The 7,031-nt window shown below is 43.1% G+C and overlaps 1 protein-coding gene across 1 annotated transcript in view; it reads left to right on the top strand.

Moving 5' to 3' along the window:
- The first annotated feature begins 223 nt into the window (after positions 1 to 223).
- The window catches only part of VIT (vitrin), a 56,713-nt gene continuing 49,905 nt past the window's right edge, over positions 224 to 7,031 (top strand). The window contains exon 1 of the mRNA XM_074818284.1: positions 224 to 409. The gene's annotated coding sequence lies outside the window, so the exon portion shown is untranslated. The remainder of the gene's footprint in view (positions 410 to 7,031) is intronic.

The following is a 7,031-nucleotide window of genomic DNA, read 5'->3' as shown; positions in this document are numbered from 1 at the left end:
AAGGAGCATAGAAATCCCTACCAAAAATATGTGGGAGGGAACATGTATTTAAAATAGGACTGCCTAATTTGGCTGCTAAATGAATGTAAGGAGCTCTGTATGTCTGTGTGTGCAGGAGGGAGAGGGAGAAACAGAGAGACAGAGAGGGAGAGGAGCAGAGGGAGGGAGGAAGGGAGGGTGGGAGGGAGGGAGAGAGAGCAATGTGCCTTTCACAGAGCTGGGAGCTTGATGGGAATGTTTGATTAGCTCCTCTCTGAAAGAGAAAAGGTGTCCAGGCCTCCCTCTGCTGCCTGCCTCTCCTTCTGTAGAATAATGTTGGCTGGAGTTTGGGGTACAGAAAAGCTTGGAAAAAATAGCACTTTCATACTGTGTGGAGAGAAGGAATAAAAAGTTGCACACCTCAAGCAAGGTAATTCTGATGTCATTTCTCTGCTATATTTATTTATGGGGGAGAGGAGGGAGTTGGTTTTTTGCCTGTTGATAATAGTTAAATATTTTCACTTCTAAGAAACTGTAGGGACATAATTTTTTGTTTAACATTCCAGCTGTGTGCATAGGATCAAAGACCTAAGAAGATGAAGACATAGATGTAGAATGAAACTGTACTTTAAATTATATATACTTCATTAAGTATTTATAAAAACATTAAAACCCTACTGTTAAAGTGGACACATGTACTCACTGTCTGAACAGCAAGGGCTTAACTATTTGAGAAAGAATGGTGTATATTAGTCACACACCAATAGACGTATATATACCTACTGTTCAAATACTGTGTAATAGGTAATGCAACCTGTTCCCTAGGTTTAAAACAGTTTTGCTTTCAAGACTTTGTCTCTTTGATCAATAGGAAGGTGTGTGTTGTATCATTAATTAGCACTACCTGACACTGGGGAACACTAATCTCCAAGATACAGAATGGAAAATGGTATTATTCCAGTGATATGTATTTATATGGTGTGAACTGCCTTGCTAGATGGATAGATACAGATGTATGAACAGTACAGTAGCCTAGACACTATATATCCTTTTGTGCTGAGTGCTTGTTTTGCTGGTGAGGCTCCAAAAATGAATAGCATTGTCAAGCCTGCCACAGTCATTCAGCTCTCTGTGGAGAGATTAGAGTTTCGGTAAGTCTCTTCAAAATGAGATTTCTCTCAGACTAGTATGAACATGAACCAAATGCCCCAAGCAAACTTTCAACCCTAGTTAATATTTTGTTCCTAGAGTTTATGGAATTACACCACAGCCAGAGCAAAAAAAGAATTATAGATTACAGAGGCAGATCCTCCTTGGAGAACACTCCTTTTCCTCTAACCTCTCCAAAATTTAAACAAGACACCAAAAACAAGCAAGCACACACAGAGAAAAAGTAGTTTAGATGTCTTTTAAAATACATTTGACTGAGAACAGCAATGGAATCATATATATTTATACTTGTATTTTACCATATACATCCTAAAGTTAAAAACACCTTGCATTTGACTATGGTCAAAGAATATCTGTATTTTTCTGTATCTGTGGTACCACGTTCTTCACACTTTATTCAGTTCATCACTTGAATGACAGTCATGACTGTAAGACAGGTCTCGTTCAGAGACGCAAAGGGAACTCAAGCAAAAATAACTGCATTACACAGGCACAATACTTTTCAATATTAAATTAGTATCTTATTTTAAAAAGACTTACTCTGCTTGCATATTTTATCTAATCCTTCATGTTGCTGGGGCTGTTGTCACTGGGATGACAGAATTGACTTCCTGTCTTTCTGTTATTCAAGACATTCAAAATACTTTTTTAAAAAGAAACCTTGATTGTCCTGCCAATATAATTGAATGTTGCTTTGTGTTTCCACCTGTAGTAGGAATGTTATGTTCTTAACTTGCTCACTACTTTCCCTAGTAGTGTTCTTACACATGACTTACCACTGGTTGATTGAACCAAGTAGTTTCACTGGCTAAACCAGGTTTCCTCACATTTGGGATGCAAGAAAGATGATACCCCCTGTGGATTCTCTTGTGTCTAATAAGAATGAGATCCTGTCGAAGTCTTTCCTTTAGTGGAGACATTAAAAAGATGTTCCCTCTTCACCCAGCTACTTACTTTAACAGAAGTAGTAGGAAACTAATTTTTGCACTCCCTTTTGTCAAACCTGATTAATTGAAATATTTCTAAAAGGGAATCGCCTGAGCCACAGTGTGAACACAGAAGCTGGGAAAACAGGCTAATTACCTTATGTGAAACAAGAGAATTATTTATTATTTCTGGACATTGCTTTTTAGAAAACATTGTTAAAAATAAACCTGAAGTTTACGTAACAGTGGTATCAAAGACTTGACTGTAGCTGGTCTGCCTGGAGAACTTTCAACTTTTTGCTTTTTACCTCTGAGCCACAAATAAAGCTCTAGACCGAAAACACTGCCCAGTAGCTTTACATGCTAGTCCAGGGCTCAGGACATGCATGTTCAAGTCTCTGTTTTACCAGAAGTCTCCTAAATGGTGACAGGTAAGTCATTCAAGGCACCCGGCTGAAATGAGCAATAAAAGTGATAGCTCAATTTACTATCTGCAGCTATGACTGTATTTATCCTCCAATGACTTGAAGCTAAGCACATAGAAAAAAATACTGTGGCACTCATAGACATGAACTCCCTGTACAGAGGGACTGGCATGGGCAGGTACCAGAACAGTGAGGTGCGTGTTGCCCCATTACAATGGGGCACCGTCTTTTTCTGGATGGTGGTAAAAAACAATAGTCCAGGATTTCCTGACAGCCCTAGGGGATGTTCTGGCCCCCTGAAGCTCTGAGACCACCAGGACTCCTCCAGCGTGCTGCAGCATCAGCTGAGGTTTAGACCTCCCATTCAGGCTCAGAAAGCAGACACTGAACAGATAATATGTCCTTGCTTCTGAAAGCCCATCCACCATACGGGTCTCATGGATCAGTGCTGGAAAACAGAAACACAGAGCAAAACAAAAATAAATGCAAAACTAAAGTTTTGGGGTTGTTGGTTTGGGTTTTTTTTTAGGGAGAGAAAAGTAATAGTCATAGTGTGTGTCGTACATAAAGCCAGGGAGGATGTAGCAGTCAGAGGTCTGCCCTCCTCACCTTTCTGCTGTGGAGTAGTTTTTAAGGCCAGAGTCAGAGAGAGAAATAGGTGCTTAACACCTACTTAGAGCACTTCAATTCCTCTTTTGAACTTGCCGGGGCACAAGGACCCCCTTGTCCCACCGCTGGCCTGGGGTGCCTGTGCTAGAGCTCAGCTGGGACCTGGGACAATGCAGCCCCTGTTCTGGGCCCAGCTGTCGCACAGAGACTATAATTATCTCTCTTCTAATGACCAGCCAGGCAAGATAACAATTTTTATGCTATGTTTAGAAAACAATGTCTTACTACAAATTGACAGTTCATTCGCCTGTAAAAGAGCCTCTCTAACAGTCCTAGAGCAGCTGCCATTCTTTTGCATCCCAGTTCCTTTATTTGCTGCACATTTCACACTTGGAAAACTTGGGTGAATGCTGCACAGGCTCCGCAGCCTCTCCCTGCCACAGAAGAGTCTCAGAGAGGTGCAGAAGTGCCCAGAAAATCTGTAGCCGTTTAGATTGTATCTCTATTAGTAAATTAAACTCTGACTGTCTGGCTCATAACAGCCTTCATGTGAAATCTTTTAGCACCCGACTCGAAGGGGCTGCAGGCACTGCTGCCAGCGCTACAGAGGGGAGCAGCAAGGCTGCCTTTTACTCCTGATAATGCCCTGCGGAAAGCAAGCTGCCGCAAAAAGTGGGATCTGAAGGGACTTGCTACAGATAAAACAGGAGCATGTATTACTGATGAGCTTTTCTTCCAGTGCTGTGGCTCACAAACAAGTTGGGGATCTACTGAAATTATGTAGGCTCCTAAGGCATCTATGGGGTAGCTATACTGGCCAGCTGAGATTGCAGTCTGTGTGGATATATCTGACCATCTGGGAGGTATCAGAAGTGGGCAGTCCTGACAGCATGGCACTCATGGGTTAGCTACCCCAGTATTTGCTCTGGGCTCTGCAAACATTTTGGACCAAACTCTCTGTTGGGGCAGCTGCACATTTAGTGGTGTTTGAGGGCTGCTCCCACATCCTCTGCCAGTGCCCTGCCAGCAGCAGGGCAGAGCCCGCTCCCTCTTTCTGCAGCCAGCTAACCCTCACCTCCTTTGCCACCTTCTCTGAGCTGGCATCTCTGCTCTCCTCTGCAGCAGCACGTGGCTGGGTCACCTTGGGCTGCCTTTCCTATTCAGGCTCATTTTTCAGCAGATGAGCCCTGGAAAAAGTACAGAAAGTGTTGATCAGAAAGAAAATTTCTCAATGACTTGGAACCAGCAGTATTTCTCATGAAAATGTATTTTAATTTAAAAAAAAATAACACCATCTGCAGCTTTTGCTTTCCCTTTTGAAGCAGAGCACCCAAATCTGTAGCTCATACCCCAAACTGGAAACACATTTGCATTCAGAAGAGTATTTATAACCAACTCTGCTTCATTCAAATCATCTAGGTTTAAGCAGTTCTTAACTTGACAAGTCTTACTGTCATGACTGAACTAGCTTTCTAGCACCCATTAAGTCCATTCAACCTTTGCTTTATCTCCAGACCTTCAGAGTGCATTAAGAGGTCAGTGGCACATTAAGAACATGATCTGTGTCAGTTACACTTAATGTGTCTCATTCTACAGAACATCCCATAGTCACAGATGTAAAAAAATACTTTCAAGATCAACTTGCATTTGCAAACTGTTTTTCAGCCTGTCACCTTATAAAATAGCTTTGTAAATGTAACACATGTAATACAGCAGCCAACAGTCTCTCAGCTGGCAGCTGGTTTCATATGAAAAAAAAAGCGCATAATTGCCAAGCAACAGTTTTACATGCGCCAAAATTTCTGGGAAAATTCTGAATTATTTTGTGTCGCTTCATGCAGTCCTTTAATGTCCCCATCAGGATGAATTAGGAATTTCCAGTATCTTCAGGATTGTACATAAAACTGTGGAAATTTTTACCTCTCCAAAATCACTTGTTTACAGGGAAGTTTGGACGCGGCCACCTCCGTGCCTCTCAGTCTCCCTGCCAGGTTCCTTTAGGGATTCAGAAGGCTCCATTCTTTTTATTTTCCCAAATACATAGTTTACCCTTGAGTCCATAGAACAAGGGTGGGACATAGAGGAAAGCTGGCAGCAGCGCTGTGTATCCTGGCCCTGGTCACCTTCAGTGAGTCAGAGTTACAAAGGGTAATGGCTCCATGACTCCAGGGGCTATTTTCACAGCTGCCAGCCAGCTGAGGATGATGGGAGCCCACCCTGCTCACCTTGGTGGGAGCCCATCTTTTCCACCTCTCTTGCAATGCATCTGCAGCACTTCAGCATTTTGTTCTCATGGGCTTGGTGGAAGAACTTTTTGGACATGAAGCATATGAAGAAAGAGAGACTCTTTGGAAGTGAGGCTAAGTGGGAAGGACAGGAATGTCCATATGAGGGAGGGGAAGATTAGAAAAGTTTAGAGGAGTTGCAGTGAAACAACTTGTTACAAATGGGATTGCTTGTAAGGTCAAATACAGGCATCACACAAGTCAGACAAGTCTTCTTTCACCCTGCTTTGGGGACAGTCTTTCTACCGAACTGCATCTCAAAATATGTGGTAATTTGGGACGTAAAGTCTCAGGATTCCATGGTCTACATCTTCTATTCTCAATGGTGAAATATGTGTGTAGAAAGAAATAAGTTAGGCAAGAGTTAAATTTGCAGTAAAGTTCATACAGTAATCTCCTAAGGCCACAGTTCAGAACAAATTTCCTGAGCATGGAAGCGGATTATGCAATATTGAGGTCTGCAGGCTTAGTTTTGTTTTAAATACAAAAGACCACAAATTATAAATTCCTGCTTCAAGTCCATCTGATAAGCACAGTTTTCCTTTTTGATCCTGGACTCTCAGAAACAGAATCCTGTGATTCATCTCTATGCCAAAACAGCAGGTTTTAAAAGCTTCTAATATGCAAAATCAGTAAATCAGTGTCAGCCTGGTCCTGAGACACATTTCCCAACAATTTCTGGCTGCACCTACACTGTCACAGTATCCAGGACCGAGCTCTGGAGGCCACTTTCTCTGCCACTAACTCTTTCTAGCTCTTCAAGTCCCCTCCAGGGTACTCAAATATTGAGGGATGTAGTTTTAGAAGCATAGCCATCCCTCACGTTGTCTGCCTGACCCATATGTAGAGAGCCCACTCCTGCCACTTGCCAAGGGCTGCCAACATACATGCCATAAGGCTTCCCATCTTGGCCCACACTATCAGGTCTCTCACTAGCACCTCCACCAACAGCATGTCTTCAGAAACACAGCACTACGCATAATAGCCTCATTTGTAATGCTGACACCCATGCAAACCCATAGCTCACTTTCATCCCAAAAGCAGCACGGAGTCCCAAGATGTCTTCTGTAGTCATTAAAAAATGGAAACAGTATTCACAGGTCCACAGTTTTTAAATGGCTCCCCACAAGAGCCACTTCCAGTGAGAGACCTCAGCTTGAATGTGTCTCTTGGCATACGCAGACCAGCACCAGGTGGGAGGGATACAACTGAAACAGCCTGTAGCAAAGCCAAAGCAGCAATGACCACTAGCTGGGGAGGTCAGTCTGCCGCAGTAACAAGGCACAAGGCTCCATCCTCACTGCAGTCTTTCACCATGAGACCTTGAGGAGCAGGACTCGCCTCCAACACAGGAGGAGGAGACAGGATAGACTTCCAAATCCAAAGATCTCTCTGGAGATGACAGCAGAGAAGCATCCAGCTTATCCACAGAAGTATTGGTAGACTCTGCCTAAAGACTAGACTAGACTAAAGACAAGCCTTTGATGTTCTCTGTAAGGTGTATGAGAAAGCACAGATCTAGTGAGTGGCCTTAGGAGCCCCTCATGGCTCAGACCAGCAGGACATGAATGTCACCTCCAGTAGGAGATCCAGAAGTGCTTTTTGCACCTGGCTACCACAACAGCTCATGCATAACC

This window comes from Strix aluco, chromosome 3, assembly GCF_031877795.1.
Source record: "Strix aluco isolate bStrAlu1 chromosome 3, bStrAlu1.hap1, whole genome shotgun sequence".
NCBI lineage: Eukaryota > Metazoa > Chordata > Aves > Strigiformes > Strigidae > Strix > Strix aluco.
This window is presented reverse-complemented; position numbering and strand designations above follow the sequence as displayed.